Source organism: Chiloscyllium plagiosum, unplaced genomic scaffold (genome assembly GCF_037043375.1).
Source record: "Chiloscyllium plagiosum isolate Xiang-an unplaced genomic scaffold, Cpla_swu_hap1 HiC_scaffold_33, whole genome shotgun sequence".
Classification (NCBI taxonomy): Eukaryota; Metazoa; Chordata; class Chondrichthyes; order Orectolobiformes; family Hemiscylliidae; genus Chiloscyllium; species Chiloscyllium plagiosum.
In genome coordinates, this window is record NW_028270171.1 from 32290955 (window position 1) to 32312877 (window position 21923).

Genomic DNA, 21923 nt, shown 5'->3' on the forward strand with positions numbered 1-21923 from the left:
TTCAAAAGTTCGTCAACTTCACGAACGCCTTTGACCCTGATCTCATGTTCACCTGGACTATCTCAGAGACCTAGGTAAAAACAAGGCCTGCAGATACTGGAAACCAGAGTCGAGATCAGAGTGGTGCTGGAAAAGCACAGCAGGTCAGGCAGAATCCGAGGAGCAGGAAAATCGACCTTTCGGGCAAAAGTCCTTCATCAGGAAAGAGGCAGAGTGCCTGCAGGGTGGAGAGATAAATGAGAGGAGGGTGGAGGTGGGGAGAAAGTAGCATAGAGTACAATAGGTGAATGGGGGTGGGGGAGGAGGTGATAGGTCAGGGAGGAGGGTGGGGGAAGGTAGCAAAGAGTACAATGGGGGGATGGGGATGAAGGTGATAGGTCAGATGGAGGGTGGAGTGGATAGGTGGAAAGGAAGATAGGCAGGTAGGACAGGTCATGGGGACAGTGCTGAGCTGGAAGTTTGGAGCTGGAGCTGGAGTGGGATGGAGAAGGGGAAATGAGGAAACTGGTGAAGTCCACATTGATGCCCTAGGGTTGAAGTGTTCCAAGATGGAAGGTGAGGTGTTCTTCTCCAGGCGTCAGATGGTGAGGGAGCAGCGGTGAAGGAGGCCCAGGACATCCATGTCCTCGGCAGAGTGGGAGGGGGAGTTGAAATGTTGGGCCACAGGCGGTGTGGTTGATTGGTGCGGGTGTCCCAGAGATGTTCCCTAAAGCGCTCTGTGAGGAGGCGTCCAGTCTCTCCAGTGTAGAGGAGACCGCATCGGGAGCAACTGATACAATAAATGATATTGGTGGATGTGCAGGTAAAACTTTGATGGATGTGGAAGGCTCCTTTAGGGCCCTGGATGGAGGTGAGGGAGGAGGTGTGGGCGCAGGGTTTGCAATTCCTGCAGTGGCAGTGGCAGGGGCAGGTTGCCAGGACGGGAGGGTAGGTTGTTGGGGGGCATGGACTTGACCAGGTAATTGCAGAGGGAATGGTCTTTGCGGAAGACAGAAAGGGGTGGGGATCCCTGGTGCTGGGATCCATTTGGAGCTGGCGGAAATGTTGGTGGATGATTTGGTCCTTCCCCTTTCTGGACTTTCTCCATCTTCATTTCCAGTGACCGACTCAACACAGACATCTATTTAAAGCCCATTAACTCCCACAGTTATCTGAACTACACCTCCTCCTACCCTGCCTCCTGTAAAAACTCTATCCCTTACTCCCAAATCCTCTGCCTCTACTGCATCAGCTCCCAGAAGGACCAATTCCACCATAGAACATCCCAGATGGCCTCCTTTTTCCAGGAACACAATTTCACTCCCTCACGATCAACAATACATTACAGAGCATTGCCTCCACTTCTCACACCTTTGGCCTTGAACCCCACCCCTCCAACTGCAACAAGGATAGAAACTCCCTGGTCCTCACCTTCCACCCCACAAATCTCCGGATACATCACTTCATCCTCTGCTATTTCCACCATCTCCAATCAGACCCCACCACCAGATATATTTTTCCCACCCCATTCTGCAGAGACCATTCCCTCCATGACTCCCTTGTTCGATCCACGACCTCACCAAACAGCCTCCACTCCCGGCACCTTCCCTTGCTATTGCAAGAAGTGTAAAACCTGTGCCCAAACATCCCCTCACACCTCTGTCCAAGGCCCCAAAGGATCATTTCACATCCAGCAAAGATTTTCCTGCACATCCAAACATCTCATCTACCATCTCCGTTGCTCTCGATGACGTCTCCTCTCCATCGGGAGACAGAAGACCAACTTGCAGAACATTTCAGGGAACATCTTTAGGACACACACACCCATAAACCCCACCACCCTGTGGCCAACAAATTCAACTTCCTCTCCCACTGCAAGGACATGCAAGTCCTGGGCCTTCTCACAGCCATATCCAAGCCACCCGACATCTAGAGGAATAACATCTCATCTTCTGCCTTGGGACCCTTCAACCACATGGTGTCAACATAGACTTCACCATTTTCCAAATCTCCCCTCTGCCCACTTCATCCCAGATCCAACCCTATAACTTGGCACTGCCCTCTTGACCTGTCGCAACTGGGAATCTTCTTTCCCACCTATCTAAACAACCAACCTTCCCAAATTATTACCGTTACCTCCCAATTGCATCCACCTCTTGTCTTCCCAATCAACGTCCCTTCAGTCCCACACCCACCCTCCTATTTATCTTTCAGCCCCAATGGAGAACATTGTACCTTCAAGCAGATAAGAAATGGGCAGAAGTGAATCAGGTTGTTTTGCCAGTAGGGTAGAGAAAGGAGATGCTGCGAGTGATGCATGCGCGACCACCTGGAGGTCATTTAGGGGTGAGGAAAACACGGGCTAAAATACAAAGACATTTTTACTGGCCTGGGTTACACATGGATGTAGTTGAGTTTTGCCAGACGAGTCATACATGTCAGCTAATCGGAAAACCACAGGCAGTAATAAAACCTGCACCTTTAATACCAAATCCAGCATTTAAGGAACCTTTCACAAGAGTCTTGCTTGATTGTGTAGATCCCCTACCTCAAACAAAAGGTGGGAATCAGTATTTGTTTATAGTAATGGATGTATCGACTGGATTTCCAGAAGCAGTACCATTACGCAATATCACAGCTGAAAGGGTTGTAGAAGAATTACTCAAATTTATTTTTAACCAGATACGGACTACCAATAGAGATACATCAGGTCAAGAGTCAAAGTTCACATCCAAACTATTCAAGAAGATTATGAATAGCTTGGGAATAAAGCAATTCAAATTTACTGCATACCATTCAGAATCGCAGAGAGCACTGGGGAGATGGCATCAAACACGAAAGACCATGTTGAGGGCTGAGGGTCAGGACTATCAAGGTGATTGGGATAAGGGAATTCCACTTGTAGTCAGAGGTTCACCAAATGAATCGATCAAATTCAGCCCATTTGAATTAATTTTTGTGCATTAAGTACAAGGACTGTTAAAATTGTTGAAGGAGAAATTAATAAGTCAGAATTCAGAGACCACCCATTTGGACGATGTGTCAAATTTTAGAGAACAACTAAATAGAGCGGGGGTGTTGGCTAGACAGCATTTAGAAGTATCAGAGCACACAATGAAACAGGAATTTGTGGATAAGAAATCACAAATTCGCAATTTTGCAATTGGAGATAAGGTATTGGTGCTATTTCCAGTAATAAGTGAATCTTTAAAAGCAAGGTTTAGTGGACCTTAACAAACCTAGAGGAAACTGAGTGAGGTGAACTACTTAATAAGAATTCCAGACAGAAAGAAATCTCACAGAGGGTGTCATGTGAATATGCTCAGAAGGTATTTTGATGGGGAAGGAAAGCAAGAGGAGAGGGTGTTAATGATTACAGCACAGAAGGAAGAACCAAGTTCAGAGGATTCTGAATTGGACATTCCCCAAATCAAATTGGACAGTGAGGAAGTTGTCAAAAATTGGGATAAATTATTGAGTTACTTTCCACAAGAAAATGGAAATGACCTGAAAGAGTTATTGCTATTACATGGGCAGATATGTGGAAATAAGCTGGGAAGTACTAACCTAATTGTGCATGATGTAGAGATCAGAAATGCAATTTCAAATAAGCAACATCCTTACAGGCATAACCCTCTAAAGTTGGCACAGGTTCAGAGGGAGATAGAGCGCATGCTCCAAGATGGCATAATTGAAGTGAGTTACAGTGACTGCAGCTCACCCAAAGTCATCGTGTCAAAGCCAAATGGTACCCAATGGTTACATGTAGACTACTGCAAAGTCAACGCCGTTACAAAGACTGATGTATATCCAATTCCATGGTTGGAGGACGGTGATGAAAGGGTGGGACAAGCAACTTACATTTTTAAGTTGGACTTGCTACTGGCAAGTACATCTATCAGAGAGAGCAAAGGCAATTCCGGCTTTTATAACACCAAATGGATTATATCAGTTCCTGATGAAGGGCTTTTGCCCGACTTCAATTCATCTGCATCTCAGATGCTGCCTGACCTACTATGCTTTTCTCGCACCACATTTTTGACTCTATATCAGGTCAAAGTCATGCCATTTGGTATGAAAAATGCTCCAGCCACATTTCAGAGACTAACTAATGAGGTCATTGCCGGATTACCCAACTGTGTGGTGTACATCGATGACCTAGTGATTTTTAGTCAGTCATGGAAGGAATATTTACAGCATTTATCAGACTTAGAACATAGAACGTTACAGCACAGTACAGGCCCTTCAGCCCTCAATATTGCACCGACCTATGAAACCAACCTGAAGCCCATCTAACCTACACTATTCCATTCTTGTCCATATGCCTATCCAATAACCATTTAAATGCTCTGAAAACTGGGGAGTCTACGACTGTTGCAAGCAGAACTGTCCACGTCTCTACTACTCTCTGAGTAAAGAAACTACTTCTGACATCTGTCCTATATCTATAACCCCTCAATTTAAAGTTATGTCCGCTAGTGCTAACCATCGCCATCTGAGGAAAAAGGCTCTCACTGTACAACCTATTTATCGTCTGATTATCATATATGTCTCAATTAGGTCACCTCTCAGCCTTCTTCTCTCTCACAAAAACAGCCTCATGTCCCTTAGCCTTTCCATGTAAGATGTTCCCTCCATGCCAGGCAGCATCCGAGTAAATCTCCTCTGACAACTTTCCAAAGCTTCCACATCCTTCCTAGAATGCGGTGACCTGGACTGTATGCAATACTCTTAAGTGCGGCTGCACCAGAGTTTTGTATAGCTGCAGCATGACCTCATGGTTCCGAAACTCAATCACTTTACCAATCAAAGCTAACACACTGTATGCCTTCTTAACAATCCTATCAACATGGGTGGCAACTTTCAAGGAACTATGTACATGGACACCGAGATCTCTCTGCTCATCTGCACTTCTTACCATTAACCTAGTACTATGCATTCCTGTTACTCCTTCCAAAGTGAGTCACCTCACATTTTTCCACATTGAACTCTAATTACCACTTCTCAGCCCAGCTCTTCAGCTTATCTATGTCTCTCTGTAACCTGCAACATCTGTCGGCACTGTCCACAACTCCACTGACCTTAGTGTCTTCCACAAATTTACCAACCCAACCTTCTCCACCCTCATCCAGGTTATTTATAAAAATGATAAACAGCAATGGATCCAGAACAGATCCTTGCAGTACACCTCTAGTAACTAAACTCCAGGATGAACATTTCCCATCAACCAACACCTTCTGTCTTCTTTCATCTGGCTAATGTCTGATCCAAACCACTAAAACACCCACAATCCCACACCTCCATACTTTGTGCAATAGTCTACTGTAGGGAACCTTATCAAATGCCTGACTGAAATCCATATACGCCACATCAACCACTTTACCCTCCTCTACTTGCTTGGTCACCGTCTAAAGAACTGAATAAGGTTTGTGAGGGATGGCCTACCCCTCACCAAACCATGTTGACTATCCCTAATCAACTTATTCCTTTCTAGATGATTATAAATCCTTTCTCTTATAAACCATTCCACCATTTTACTCACAACCTAAGTAAGACTCACTGATCTATAATTACCAGGATTGTCTCTCTTCCTCTTTCTTGAACAAGGGAACAACATTTGCTATTAGAAATAAGATGGATGAGCTTGAGGCTCTTTTGGAAATTGGCAGCTACGATATTGTGGGGATAACTGAGATGTGGTTTCAAGTGGACAGGGTCTGGGAAATGAATATTCAAGGCTATCGTAAGGACAGACTGAGTGGGTGTGGGGTGCCCCTGTTGGCAAGGGATAATATTCAGTCCCTTGCACAGGGGGGCCTAGAATCAGGGGATGTAGAGTCAGTATGGATAGAGCCGAGAAATTCTAAGGGTAGAAAGACCCTCTTGGCAGTTATCTACAAGCCCCCAAACAGTAGTATGGATGTTGGGTATAAGTTGAATAAGGAGCAGAAATTGGCCAGTCACAAAGATGTTACTACAGTTGTTATGGGGGATTTCAACATGCAGGTAGACTGGGAGAATCAGGATGGTATTGGATCTCAAGAAAGAGACTTTGTGGAGCGCCTCCAAGATGGATTCTTAGAACAGCTGGTGCTGGAGCCGACCAGGGCGAAGGCAATTCTGGATCTGGTATTGTGCAATGAACCAGAATTGATCAGGGACCTTGAAGTGAAGGAGCCATTAGGAGGTAGTGACCATAATACAATAAGCTTCAATTTGCAATTTGAAAGGGAGAGGGTACAATCGGTAGTGGCAGTATTTCAGTTGAATAAAGGGAACTATGGAGCTATGAGGGAGGAGCTGGCCAAAGTTCAATGGTGCAATGCCTTAGCAGGGATGACAGTGGAGGAACAATGGCAGATATTTCTGGGTATAATGCAGAAGATGCAGGATCAGTTCATTCCAAAAAGGAAGAAAGATTGTATGAGGAGGCAGGGGTGATCGTGGCTGATGAGGGAAGTTAAGAAACATATAAAGTCAAAAGAGAAAAAGTATAACATAGCAAAGATGAGTGGGAAAACGGAGGACTGGGAAGCTTTTAAAGAACAACAGAGGATTACTAAGAAGGAAATACGCAGAAAAGAAAATGAGGTATGAAGGTAAACTGGCCAAAAATATAAAGGAGGATAGTAAAAGCTTTATTAAGTATGTGAAAGGCAAAAAAATGGTTAAGACTAAAATTGGGCCCTTGAAGACAGAAACAGGGGAATATATTATGGGGAACAAAGAAATGGCAGAAGAGTTGAATTGGTACTTCAGATCTGTGTTCACTGGGGAAGACACAAGCAATCTCCCAGAGGTAACAGTGGCTGAAGGACCTGAACTTAAGAGAATGTATATTTGCCAGGAATTGGTGTAGGAGAGATTGTTAGGTCTGAAGATTGATAAGTCCCTGCGGCCTGATGGTCTACATCCCAGGGTACTGAAGGAGGTGGCTCGAGAAATCGTGGATGCGTTGGTGATTATTTTCCAGAGTTCGATAGATTCAGGATCAGTTCCTGCGAATTGGAGGGTGGCTAATGTTGTACCACTTTTTAAGAAAGGAGCAAGAGAGAAAGCAGGAAATTATAGACCAGTTAGTCTGACCTCAGTGGTGGGAAAGATGCTGGAGTCAATTATAAAGGATGAAATTACGACACATCTGGATAGTAGTAACAGGATAGGTCAGAGTCAGCATGGATTTATGAAGGGGAAATCATGCTTGACTAATCTTCTGGAATTCTTTGAGGATGCAACTCTGAAGATGGACGAAGGAGATCCAGTAGATGTAGTGTACCTGGACTTTCAGAAAGCTTTTGATAAAGTCCCACATAGGAGGTTAGTGAGCAAAATTAGGAAGCATGGTATTGGGGGCAAAGTACTGACTTGGATTGAAAGTTGGTTGGCTGACAGGAAACAAGGAGTAGTGATAAACGGCTCCATTTCGGAATGGCAGGCGGTGACCAGTGGGGTACCGCAGGGATCAGTGTTGGGACCGCAGCTTTTTACAGTGTATATTAATGATATAGAAGATGGTATTAATAGTAACATTAGCAAATTTGCTGATGATACAAAGCTGGGTGGCAGGATGAAATGTGAGGAGGATGTTAGGAGATTACAGGGTGACCTGGACAGGTTAGGTGAGTGGACAGATGTATGGGCAGCTGCAGTTTAATGTGGATAAATGTATGGTTATCCACTTTGGTGGCAAGAACAGGAAGGCAGATTACTACCTAAATGGAGGAGAAAGTGAGGACTGCAGATGCTGGAGATCAGAGCTGACAATATGTTGCTGGAAAAGCGCAGCAGGTCAGACAGCATCCAAGGAGCAGGAGAATCGATGTTTCGGGCATGAGCCCTTCCTGAAGAAGGGCTTATGCCCAAAACGTCGATTCTCCTGCTCCTTGGATGCTGCCTGACCTGCTGCGCTTTTCCAGCAACACATTTTCAGCTACTACCTAAATGGAGTCAAGTTAGGTAAAGGGGGAGTACAAAGAGATATGGGTGTTCTTGTACACCAGACAATGAAGGCCAGCATGCAGGTACAGGAGGTAGTGAAGAAAGCTAATAGCATGCTGGCCTTCATAACAAGAGGGATTGAGTATAAAAGCAAAGAAGTTCTTCTGCAACTGTACAGGGCCCTGGTGAGACCGCACCTGGAATATTGTGTGCAGTTCTGGTCTCCAAAGTTGAGGAAAGACATTCTGGCTACTGAGAGAGTGCAGCGTAGGTTCACGAGGCCAATCCCTGGAATGGTGGGACTATCTTATGTTGAAAGATTGAGTTTAGAAGACTGAGAGGGGATCTGATTGAGACGTATGAGATTCTTCAAGGATTGGACACTCTGGAGGCAGGAACCAGAGGACACAGCTTAAAAAATAAGTGGTAGGCCATTTAGGACAGAGATGAGGAGAAACTTCTTCACCCAGAGAGTGGTGGGTGTGTGGAATGCTCTGCCCCAGAAGGTAGTGGAGGCCCAGTCTCTGGATTTGTTTAAGAAAGAGTTAGATAGAGCTCTCAAGGATAGTGGAATCAAGGGTTATGGAGATAAGGCAGGAACAGGATACTGATTGAGGATGATCAGCCATGATCATAATGGATGGTGGTGCAGGCTCGAAGGGCAGAATGGCCTACTGCTGCAAATATTGTCTATTATTTATTCTCCAGTCTTCTGGCACTATTTCTGTTACAATGACGACATAAATATCAAAGCCAAAGACTGCATTCCCCTCCCTGGCTTCCCAGAGTATCCTAGGGTAAATCCTAACCAGCCCAAGGGACTTACCTATTTTTACTCTCTCCAGAATTGCTAACACTCCTCCTTGTGAACCTCAATCCTATCTAGTCTAGCAGCCTCTATCTCAGTATTCTCCCGACAGCATTGTCTTTTTCCAGTGTGAATACTGACAAAAAGTATTCATTTCATGCTTCCCTAGCTCCTCCGACTCCACGCACAACTTCCTACTAATATCCTTGATTGGCCCTAATCTTACTTACATCATTCTTTTATTCCTGATATAACAATAGAAAGCCTTACAGTTTTCCTTGATCCTATCCACCAATGACTTCTGGCTCTTCTTAGTTCTCTCTTCAGGTCATTCCTGGTTAACCTGTAACCTTTCCACCTATCACATTTCCGACGCCCCTCCCCCAAGTCCCTCCTCCCTACCTTTTATCTTAGCCTGCTGGCAAACAGACTAACCTGTAACTCCCAATCACTCTAGCTGAGCCATCACATCACATCCTAACATAAGCCTTCTTCTTCTTCTTGACAAGAGATTCAATTTCCTTAGTAAAGCTCAGCTCCCACCCTCGACAACCTCCGCCCTGCCTGACATGTACATACTTATCAAGGACACACAGATGCTGTTCCTTGAACAAGCTCCACATTTCAATTGTGCCCATGCACTGTAGGTTCCTTCCCCATCCAATGCATCCTAAATCTTGCCAAATCACATCGTAATTAACTTTCCTCCAGCTATATCTCTTACCCTGCAGTATATCCCTATCCCTTTCCATCACTAAAGTAAATAAAAGTGAATTATGGTCACTTTTGGGCAGCACGGTGGCACAGTGGTTAGCACTGCTGCCTCACAGCGCCAGAGACCCGGGTTCAATTCCTGCCTCAGGCGACTGACTGTGTGGAGTTTGCACATTCTCCCCGTGTCTGCGTGGGTTTCCGCCGGGTGCTCCGGTTTCCTCCCACAGTCCAAAGATGTGCAGCTCAGGTGAATTGGCCATGCTAAATTGCCCGTAGTGGTAGGTAAGGGGTAAATGTAGGGGTAGGGGTATGGGTGGGTTGCGCTTCGGCGGGTCGGTGTGAACTTGTTGGGCTGAAGGGTCTGTTTCCACACTGTAATGTAATCTAATCATCAAAGTGCTCACCTACCTCCAAATCTAACACCTGGCAGGGTTCATTACCCAGTACCAAATCGAATGTGTCCTGTCTACATACTGTGTCAGGAAACCTCCTGCACACATTGGACAAAAGCTGACCCATCTGAAGTGGGTCCTACAGTGTTCCCAGTCAATATTTGGAAAATTAAAGCCCCCATAAGAGGGCTTTAATCTCGAAGAGGGCACTGTTGGTATGATCAGCAAGTTTGCAGATTACACAAAGATTGGTGGAGTAGCAGAAAGCATAAGGGACTGTCAGAGAGTACAGGAGGATATAAATAGAATGGAGAGTTGGGCAGAAAAGTGGCAGATGGCTTTCAATCCAGACAAATGTGAGATGATACATTTAGGCAAGACTAATTCTAGAGCGAATTATACAATGAATGGAGGAGCCTTGGGAAAAGTTGTTGGGCAGAGAGATCTGGGAGTGCAGGTCCATTGTACCCTGAAAGTTGCTGCACAGGTGGATAGAGTGGTCAAGAAGGCATATAGCATGCTTGCCCGCATTGGACAGGGTATTGAGTATAAGAGCTGGCAAGTCATGTTAACATTGTACAAGACATTGGTTCAGCCGCACAGAATACTGTGTACAGTTCTGGTTGCCACATTGCCAAAAGGATGTAGACGCTTTGGAGAGGGTGCAGAGAAGGTTTACGAGGATGTTGCCTGGTATGGAAGCTGCTATCTATGAAAAGAGGTTGAGTAGGTAGGTTTATTTTCACTAGAAAAAAGGACGTTGAGGGGGGACCTGATTGAGGTTTACAAAATTATGAAGGGTATAGACAGGGTGGATAGAGACAGGCTTTTTCCCTGAGTGATAGATTCAATAACGAGAGGTCATGCTTTCAAGATGAGAGGTGGAAAGTTTAAGGGGGATACACGCAGCAAGTACTTCACACAGAGGGGGGTGGGCATTTGGAACACGTTGCCAGCAGAGGTGGTAGAGGCAGGTACGGTAGATTCATTTAAGATGCGTCTGGACAGATGCATGAGTAGGTGGGGAGTAGAGGGATACAGATGCTTAGGGATTGACTGACAGGTTTAGACAGTACATTTAGATTGGCTCAGGCTTGGAGGGCTAAAGAGCCTGTTCCTGGGCTGTAAAGTTTCTTTGTCCTTTGTTTTTTATATCAACTACCTTGCTATCGAGGATCATTTTTGCTATTTGTTTTTGTGTGTGTGTGTGTGTGTGTGTGTCTGTGTGTGTGTATCATCACTGTCTACAATGGGAATCACTATGTCCTGAAGGAAGTTTGAATGATTTAATTAAAATGGTGTGAATCAAAGATTCAGAGTCTCTCTCTCTCTCCATCCCTCCCCTCACCACCTACTCCAGCTTCTCCATCCTGCATTTTCGATGATACAATGCCACCCTCTGCTGGACTCTCCACACTATTGCAAAAGCATCAGATTTATTTTTGGAGAAAATATCAATGTCCCGTGAATCTGTCACACTGTGAGCTTTTTTAGATTTTTAGATTACATTACAGTGTGGAAACAGGCCCTTCGGCCCAACAAGTCCACACCGACCCGCCGAAGCGAATCCACCCATACCCCTACAGTTACCCCTTACCTAACACTATGGGCAATTTAGTATGGCCAATTCACCTGACCCTGCACATTTTTGGACTGTGGGAGGAAACCGGAGCACCTGGAGGAAACCCACGCAGACACGGGGAGAACGCGCAAACTCCACACAGTCAGTCGCCTGAGGCGGGAATTGAACCCGGGTCTCTGGCGCTGCGAGGCAACAGTGCTAACCACTGTGCCACCGTGCCGCCCACCGCGCAGCTTGTTGAAACAAGAAACAAGAATGCCTTTGAAGACGCAGAGCAGTTTTACCCGATCCCCTGTGATTTTGACCCTGAGATATGCAGATAAGAAAATGAACAGGCCCAGTGCTAATCTCATCCCTTTGTATCCTTTCTCACTTAGAGATCGTGAGAGTATATCAGAAAACATTTTAAGCTGCAGGACATGTTTTAAAATTCACTCTGTCTCCTCACAAAACAGTTCAATTGGAGACACCTGGACACAGTTACAGAGGAAACACATTATTTAATGTACATAATGGCAGAAATACTGCTCAAAGATAGATAATTTCCACATTGCAGAGGGAGCAGAACATTTCTCCACATGAACATATCTCAGTCCAATTGCAAACCTCTCCACACCAGCTGTGTGTGTGTGTGTGTTGATGGTTCTGTTAGTGTGGATGGTGCAGTGAGCTGCTGCCCTCCCTCTGTCCGCCTCCGAGTGAATCCTTGAGGATTTTCACACTCCCCTCCCGAACCCCTCCCCTACCCATGCAGTGGTGTGGGAGGCCACTTTCAACACAAGGCAACTTCATTTCACTATTTTGACTCTCCACCCCATGACTGAAAATTTCTGATAAGAGTGCATTGGAGTAGCTGCCCATTGCAAATGGGAACCATGAGACTAAGGAGTAGGGAGCCCAACCATGTGTTATCACATATAAGTTTTATTTATTAATGACATAAGGAATTCCTGTAACTGGATATTTTACTGTGTTATTGAACTTCACTCTGAACTTAGACAAACATGCTGCATAAATAACTATTTGGTGGGTGCATTCTGATGATGCCTTGCAATTACTTGCCACAAATTCCTAACAGGGAAATCTATCTCCATTCCTTCACTGTCGCTCAGTCAAAATTCTAGAATTCCTTTCCTGATAACGTTATGGATCTAACCTGCAGCACATGGACTGCAGTGGTTCAAGTAGGCAGCACATCACTATCTTCTCAAGGGGCAACTAGAGATGGGCAATAAATGCTGACCTGGCCAGTGATGACCACATCCCACAAATAAATTAAAAACAAAATAATTTCATGGTATGGAGGCAATAAGATCCTGCTGTTGGCTTCATTGAGGAGTTTTACAAGGAATTCGTGTTGCCAAATATTTCACTGCCTTACTGATTTTTGCTCTGAACCCAGGCAATGTTGCTGCATAAATAAATGTGTTTGTGCAACAACTTAGGATCTGCAGCATATAACCAACAACCCTGAAGTCGTATAGAAAAGGCGGGTAATCAGCAGAATAGATTCCTTGAGTGACATAATATAAGAAATCTGCAACAACGATTGACCACAGGAGAATAAAGCTCCCAGAGATGGTGAAGAGCAAAATCACAGGCTTCCTTCTGCTCTCCATCTCTAGGTCTCTGCAGTTGTCTCCTTTGCTCTAACTCTTCAGCCTCTTCCGGTCTCGACTGGCCACTAAAATGTGTCTGACTGTCAGTGCATTGAGCAACAGAATTAAAGCAAATGGCAGTAAAGGGGTCAAAACTGAATCAAGCCAATCTATTGCCACCCACCAAATCTCAGTCATGTAGCTTGATTTTGTTTTAAAGAAGAATGGTACATTGTTGATTATCCTTGCTGGCTCATATTGAAAATAGAAGGGGATGTTTTTCAAACAGAACAGGGTGCAGGTTGTTGCTAGAACTACAGTTGCAGTTTTCTCAGTGCAATATTTTGTTTTCAGCTTCTGACAACAAATGGTCACAAATCGGTCAAAGGAGAATGTGATGGTGAACCAGACAGAACAATCCCTGGCTGTACTTACCAGGACCCCAGTAATACTACATACAGGGGTTATGTCCAGGAAAGACCATGGGTAATAATAATAGGGAAGTCTCCATACTATAACATCAGTGGTAATGACCATCATATCTGCAGCTGCCATAAGCACCAAGTAGCGAGTGGTGCTAGGAGAAACACCACACTTTCCCCTGGAAAGGATTGAAATTGCCAGCAAATTAACTGTGGAAGACAAATAGGAAAAGACACAGTGAATTACTGATCATAAACTCCCCCTGTCTGTTCTAGACAGCATCAATAAGATTTACCATGCAATAATGGCACAATGTGTGAGAGTGCAACTGGTTTGAAACTTAAGTCTTTCATATCTACCTCAGCTTGTTCCTGAGCTCAGCCCAATTACTCCAGAGATTATGGACAGGGACTGAATTGACTGTGCCAACTAGGAAAGTAGAAGGAAATCTGTGATTTTGTTTTGTAGCAAAGTAACGATTTGAATGACTGTAATGAATTCTTACAATTCTCAGCTCCAACTCTGACAAGGGTGAAAACCCATTGGAAATCAAGATCCCAACTCAGTTGTAGAACTGATGATTGGACTGTCAATAAACCAAACTCTCCCCTTCTCCTTAAATCATGTCATTCCCTGCTTTTATCATTGGCCCAAATCCTGAATAAAGCCACAACAGGACCAGGAAATAAATCATCAGAACTTGTGTAACATTTCAAACAAGACTACTCTATGTATCTTACACAAGTGCGGCAGAACAGAGCATGCAGGACTTCATCAGTGACAATGTGTGAATGTTAGGACTGCTGTGATATTTACACTGTAAATTACAAATCAGAACACAGTAGCTCAGTGGTTAGCACTGCTGCCTCACAGCACCAGGGTCCTAGGTTCGATTCCAGCCTTGGGTGACTGTCTGTGTGGAGTTTGCACATTCTCCTTGTGTCTGCGTGGGTTTCCTCCAGGTGCTCTGGTTTCCTCCCACATTACAAAGGTGTGCAAGCCAGGTAAATTGGCCATGCTAAATTGCTCATAGTGTTAGGTACATTAGTCAGAGGGGTTACTCTTCAGAGGATCAGTGTGGACTTGTTGGACTGAAGGGCCTGTTTCCACACTGTAGGGAATCTAATCTAATCTAAAGTACATGACAAATGTATTGACATGCATCGATCAGGAAGGGAATCTGCCAAGATAAGTCTTTCCTGACCAGACACGGTGAGGAGGGGAGAACTTTCAGAATGGATTGGTAGTTAGATCAAGCTTTCCAAATCAAAACGGGGTGCATCTGCCTCAATTCCTCTAATTAACAACAACAAATCTATCTCATTTGAAATTCACAACTGATCATGTGTCCACAGCCGTTTGTGGAAGAGAGTTCATCTACCCATTCTGTGCAAAATTGTTCCCTAACATCCTTCCTAATGATCTGCCCTCATTCTCAGACTATGTTCCTCCCCACCTCCTTTCAAGAAGATCCCTCATTCTAACTAGTGAAAACAGCTGATCTCTTCCTGTCTTTTCCTTTTAATATCATGACGGACTTTGCTCAGATCACCCCTTATCATTGAAAATTCTAGCAAAAGAAAGCATCATTTGCATAACAAAAACTGAAATTGTTCAGCAGTACTGGCAGCATCTGTGGGAGATACAGCAGAGTTAACATTTCAGATCCAGTGACCCTTCTTCAGAACTAACTTTTATGATCTCTCCTCACACCTTCAAACCATAAGAAACCAGACTGAGATCAGAAAATACTTCAGCAGCAGTAAAAGTGTCTGTCAGTGGAGAATTGTCCTGAGGATGTAACTCAGTGAATTGCTATCACAGTTCTGGTGTCTGGATAAGGCTGACCAGTCAGTGAGCTGGAGACATTACAGTTCAAAAGACAAAACCAGAAAGCAGATCAGCAACAGATTAAAACAAGTTCAATTGTCATAATACCATACCTGGAACACCAATAACAGCAAGGATGGTGTAGAACATTTTTGCCACATGATCAATTAGTCGATGCATTTTTCTTTATGAGGTGATCTGTCCCTTCAGGCAGCTGACAAGCTCCTTCTTTGTAACTGTGAGCTGATGCACTCTCAGAGACGCTGCATTATACTGTGTGGAAAATCCGTGGGGAGATCAAGGTTTCGTTGCTGCTTTTTTTTTCAAATTTCTGTAAATGAACAAATTAGTTACAATAACAAGTTTAATCCCAATTATGGATGAGCATTGCTGCTCAGTACATCATAACGAAATAACAAAAATAGAATCTGGATTCTGCCAGCAATAACACTGTCCATACAACACCATGAGATCACAAATTATTTCAACCAAACATACATCGAGACAGTTTATTCCAAATGTGAAACGTTGTCTCAGAGCTGTACTTCTGTTGTCTAGGGTAGGAGCTGCTCTATTTAAAGAGAATATTTCACTCACTGATGGAAATATGATTCTTCTCACACACTGAATGTGGGCATTGCTGCTGAGATACATCCCCAATGTACATACCCTTCATTGTACCATCTGCCATGTGCCTATCGAAGAGTCACTTAAATGTCCCTAATATATCTGACTCTACTTCCATTGCTGGCAGTACATTCTACACACCCACCACTCTCTGTGTGAAGAATCGACCTCTGACATCTCCCCTAAACATTCCTCCAATTACCTTAAGATTATGCCCCACTCATGATGGCCATTTCCGCTCAGGGAAAAAGTCTCTGGCTCTTCACTCTATGCCTCTCATCATCTTGTACACCTCTATCAAGTCATCTCTCATCTTTCTTATCTCTAATGAGAAAAGCCCTAGCTCCCTCAACCTTTCTTCATACGACATGCTTTCCAGTCCAGGCAGCATCCTGGCAAATCTCCTTTGTATTCTCTCTAAAGCTTTCACATGCTTCTGAGAATGACGTGGCCAGAACTTAACATATGATTCCAAGTGTGGTCTATCCATGGCTCGATAGAGCTGCAGCATAACCTGCTCTTAAACTCAATCCCTCTTCTAATGAAACCAAACACACCTTACACCTTAACAACCCTATCAACTTTGGTGGCAACTTTGAGGGGTCATTGGACATGGACCCCAAGATCCCTCTGTTCCTCCATACTGCCAATAATCCTGCCTTTAACCCTGTATCCTGCATTCAAATTTAGCATTCTAAAGTGAATGGCTTCACTTTTTTCCAGGTTGAACTCCACCTGCCAGTTATCAGCCTAATTCTGCATCCTGTCAATGTCCCATTGCAACTTACAACAGCCCCACACTATCCACAAACTCAACCAACCTTCATGTCAACAGAAAACTGACTAACCCACCCTTCCACTTATTCAAGTTATTTGTAAAAGTCACAAAGAGCAGAGATCCCAGATTCGATACCTATGGGACACCACTAGTCATCAATCTCCAGGCCCTACCACCCTCTGTCTTCTATGTACCAGCCAATTCTGTATCCAGAGAGCCAGATTTTCCTGTATCCTATGCCTCCTTACTTTATGAATAAACATGCCATGGGGAACCTTATTAAATGCCTCATTAAAATGCATGTACACCACATGCACTGTTCTACCTTCATCAATGTGTGTTGTCATATCCTCAAAGAATTCAACAAGTGTTTTGAGGCATGACCCGCCTCTCACAAAGCCGTGCTGACTATCTCTAAGTAAACTATGGTTTTTCAAGTAAATATAAATCCTGTCTTGCAGAATCCTCTCCAACAATTTGCCCACCACAGATGGAAGTCTGTAATTCCCAAGATTATCCCTATTCTCATTCTTGAATATGGGAGCAACATTTGCCACCCTCCAATTATCTGGTACTATTCCAGTGGACAGTGAGGACACAAAGATCATCACCAAAGGTGCAGCAATCTCTTGCCATTCTTCCTGTAGTATCCGAGGGCATATCCTGTCTGGCCCAGGGAACTTATCTAACCTCACGTTTTGCAACATTTTCAGCACCTCCTCATTCCTAAGATCAACCTTTTCCAGCATATCAGTCTGTTTTACGCTGTCCTCAGAAATGTAAAGGTCCCTCTCAGAAGTGAATACTGAAGCAAAGTATTCATTAAGGACCTCCAGTACTTCCTCTGACTCCAGGCACAAGTTCCCTCCACTGTCCCTGATTAGCCCTTCCCCCACTCGAACCATCTTCTTGTTCCTCACTTAACTGTAAAACACCTTGGGGTTTTCCTTCATTCTGCCCACTGAAGCTTTTTCATGCCCCCCTCCTAGCTGTCCTAAGTCCATTCTTCAGTTCAGTTCTGGCTACCTTGTAACTCTCTGAAGCCCTGACTGATCCTTGCCTCCTCAACACCAGGTCCTAGCTCCCAGCCCGGCCGTGTTTTCACCATCCCTCCAGACCTCCCCCTCTCTGAGGATGAAAGATCAGTCCTCAGCAGAGGCCTCACCTTCATTCCCCTATGCTCTCGGATTAATGAGTTCAACACGTGGCATGACATCGAACAATTCTTCCGCCGCCTTCGCCTCCGTGCCTACTTCTTCAACCAGGATTCTTGCCCACCCTCTGATGACCCCTTCTCCCGCCTCCAACACACCCCATCCACCTGGACACCCCGTGCTGGCCTCTTACCCGCCCTCAATCTCTTCATAGCCAACTGCCGCCGCGACATTAACCACCTCAAACTCTCCACCCCTCTCACCCACTCCAACCTCTCACCCTCGGAACGTGCAGCCCTCCACTCCCTCCGTTCCAACCCCAACCTCACTATCAAACCGGCAGACAAGGGAGTCGCGGTAGTAGTTTGGCGCAGCGGCCTTTACACTGCTGAGGCTAAACACCGCGGACACCTCCTCCTACTGCCCCCTTGATCATGACCCCACCTCCTACCACCAAACCATCATCTCCCAGACCATCCATAACCTCATCACCTCAGGGGATCTCCCATCCACCGCCTCCAACCTCATAATCCCACAACCCCGCACGACACGTTTCTACCACCTGCCCAAAATCCACAAACCTGACTGCCCCGGCCGACCCATTGTCTCAACCTGCTCCTGCCCCACCGAACTCATCTCTGCATACCTCGACACGGTCCTGTCCCCCTTAGTCCAAGAACTCCCCACCTACGTTCGGGACACCACCCACGCCCTCCACCTCATCCATGATATTCGCTTCCCCGGTCCCCAATGCCTTATCTTCACCATGGATATCCAGTCCCTGTACACCTCCATCCCCCATCACGAAGGACTCAAAGCCCTCCGCTTCTTCCTTTCCCACCGTACCAACCAGTACCCTTCCACTGACACCATCCTTCAACTGATTGAACTGCTCCTCACGCTGAACAACTTCTCTTTCCAATCCACCCACTTCCTCCAAACGAAAGGAGTAGCCATGGGCACCCGCATGGGCCCCAGCTATGCCTGCCTCTTCGTAGGATATGTGGAACAGTCCATCTTCTGCAGCTACACTGACACCACCTCCCACCTTTTCCTCCGTTACATCGATGAGTGTATCGGCGCTGCCTCATGCTCCCATAAGGAGGTTGAACAGTTCATCCACTTTATCAACACCTTCCACCCCGACCTCAAATTCACCTGGACTGTCTCAGACTCCTCCCTCCTTTCCTAGACTTTTCTATTTCTATCTCGGGCAAACGAATCAACACGGACATTTACTATAAACCGACCGACTCCCACAGCTACCTAGACTACACCTCCTCCCACCCTGCCCCTGTAAAAATGCCATCCCATATTCCCAATTCCTTTGTCTCCGACGCATCTGCTCCCATGAGGACAAGTTCCAATACCATACAACCCAGATGGCCTCCTTCTTCAAAGACCGCAATTTCCCCCCAGACCTTGATCGACGATGCCGTCCACTGCATCTGCTCCACTTCCCGCTCCCCCGCCCTTGAACCCCGCCCCTCCAATCGCCACCAGGACAGAACCCCCGGTCCTCGCCTACCACCCCACCAACCTCCAAATACATCGTATCATCCGTTGTCATTTCCGCCACCTCCAAACGGACCCCAGCACCAGGGATATATTTCCCTCCCCTCCCCTATCAGCGTTCCGTAAGGACCACTCCCTCCGTGACTCCCTCGTCAGGTCCAGACCCCCCACCAACCCAACCTCCACTCCCAGCACCTTCCCCTGCAACCGCAAGAAATGCAAAACTTGCGCTCACACCTCCCCCCTTACTTCCCTCCAAAGCCCGAAGGGATCCTTCCATATCCGCCACAATTTCACCTGCACCTCCACTCACATCATTTACTGCATCCGCTGCACCCGATGTGGCCTCCTCTATATTGGGGAGACAGGCCGCCTACTTGCAGAACGTTTCAGAGAACACCTCTGGGACACCCGGACCAACCAACCCAACCACCCCGTGGCTCAACACTTCAACTCCCCCACCCACTCCACCAAGGACGTGCAGGTCCTTGGACTCCTCCATCGCCAGACCATAGCAACATGACGGTTGGAGAAAGAGCGCCTCATGTTCCACCTAGGAACCCTCCAACCACAAGGGATGAACTCAGATTTCTCCAGTTTCCTCATTTCCCCTCCCCCCACCTTGTCTCAGTCAAACCCCTTGAACTCAGCACCGCCTTCCTAACCTGCAATATTCTTCCTGACCTCTTCGCCCCCACCCCCACTCCGGCCCAGCACCCTCACCTTGACCTCCTTCCACCTATCGCATTTCCAATGCCCCTCCCCCAAGTCCCTTCTCCCTACCTTTTATCTTAGCCTGCTGGACACACTTTCCTCATTCCTGAAGAAGGGCTCATGCCCGAAACATCGATTCTCCTGCTCCTTGGATGCTGCCTGACCTGCTGCACTTTTCCAGCAACACATTTTCAGCTCTGATCTCCAGCATCTGCAGTCCTCACTTTCTCCTCCTCAACTTTAAGTAAACCTCCTTCTTACTCTTGACTAGATGTTCCACATCCCTTGTCACCCAAGGTTCCTTCACCCTACCATCCCTTCCTTGCCTCAGTGGGACAAACCTGTCCAGCACTATCAGCAAGTACTCCGTAAACAATCTCCACATTTCTGTCATGCATTTCCCTGAGAACATCTGTTCCCAATTTAGATGCCCCAGTTCCTGCCTAATGACATTGTACTTCCCCCTCCCCCAATTAAATACTTTCCCATACCATCTGCTCCTATTCCTCTCCATGAGTATAGTGATGGTCAAGGGGTTGTGATCACTATCACTGAAATGCCCTCTCACCAAGATATCTAACACTTAGCCTGGTTCGTTGCCAAGCACCAACTCCAATAACATGAACTCTTTTTGGAAACACCTGACAAAAACTGCTTCTTCCAAACTATTTGAACTAAGAAGGTTTCAATCAGTAACAGGGATGTGAAAGTCATGCATGACAACAAACCTGTTACTTCTGCAGTTTTGCAAAATTTGCCTCCCAATCTGCTCCTCCATGTCTGCTCTTTTTTGCTATTTGTACAGGTTGGACCTGTACAAACAGGAAGGTCTTCACTTCAACCAGAGGGGCACTAATATCCTGAGTGGGAAATTTGTTGGTACTCTTCGTGTGGGTTTAAACTAGCTCAGCAGGGGGATGGGAACATGTGGTGTAGTTGCAGTGCACAGGAAAATGAGAGTAGGGAGGGCATTGACAGGATTTCAGGGTCACAGGAATGTGCTGGCAGACAGCAAGCTGGTTTAAAGTGTGTCTACTTCAACGCCAGAAGTATCCAAAATAAGGTAGGTGAGCTTGCAGCATGGATAGGTACCTGGGACTTCGATGTTGTGGCCATTTCGGAGACATGGATAGAGCAGGGTGAGGAATGGATGTTGCAGGTTCCAGAGTTTAGATCTTTTATTAAGAACAGGCAGGGCGGTAAAAGAGGGGGAGGTGTGGTTTTGTTAGTCAAGGATTCTATAATGGTGGCTGAAAGAACTTTTGACGAGGACTCGTCTACTGAGGTAGCGTGGGCTGAGGTTAGAAACAGGAGAGGAGAGGTCACACTTGCTTGGATTTTGCTATAGGCCTCCATAGAGTTCCAGGGAGGTGGAAGAGAGGATTGGCAAAATTATTCTTGTTAGGAGTGAAAGGAACAGGTTGGTCATGATGGGGGACTTCAGCTTCCCCAACATTGACTGGAAATGCTATAACTCGAAAGCATTGGATGGATCAGTTTTTGTCCAATGTGTACAGAAGGGTTTCCTGACACAGTATGTCTAAGGGTCGTCAAGAGGGGAGGCCACCCTGGATCTGGTGCTTGATAATGAACCAGATCATAGGGCATTGGCATCAGTTTTGGAACAGGGGGGATCTGTACCGTTGGGCCGGTCTCCACCTGAACCGATCAGGTACCAATGTTCTAGCGAAGAGGATAAATAGGGTGGTCAGTAGGACTTTAAACTTCTGAGTTGGGGGGAAGGGAAAGTGAAAGCGACAGGGAGTATGGAGGTAAATGGCAAGATAAGCAGCAGGATAGCATGTTTCCAGGCGGATTTAAAATTGAGGCAGACTGAGAATGCAGTAAAAAGCAAGGATAACTTAGGACAT

At 45.8% G+C, this 21923-nt stretch overlaps 1 pseudogene; it reads right to left on the minus strand.

The window, feature by feature from the left end:
• Positions 1-12741: 12741 nt before the first annotated feature.
• On the minus strand, positions 12742-15444 carry LOC148141475 (putative G protein-coupled receptor 139; annotated as a pseudogene).
• Positions 15445-21923: the final 6479 nt, after the last annotated feature.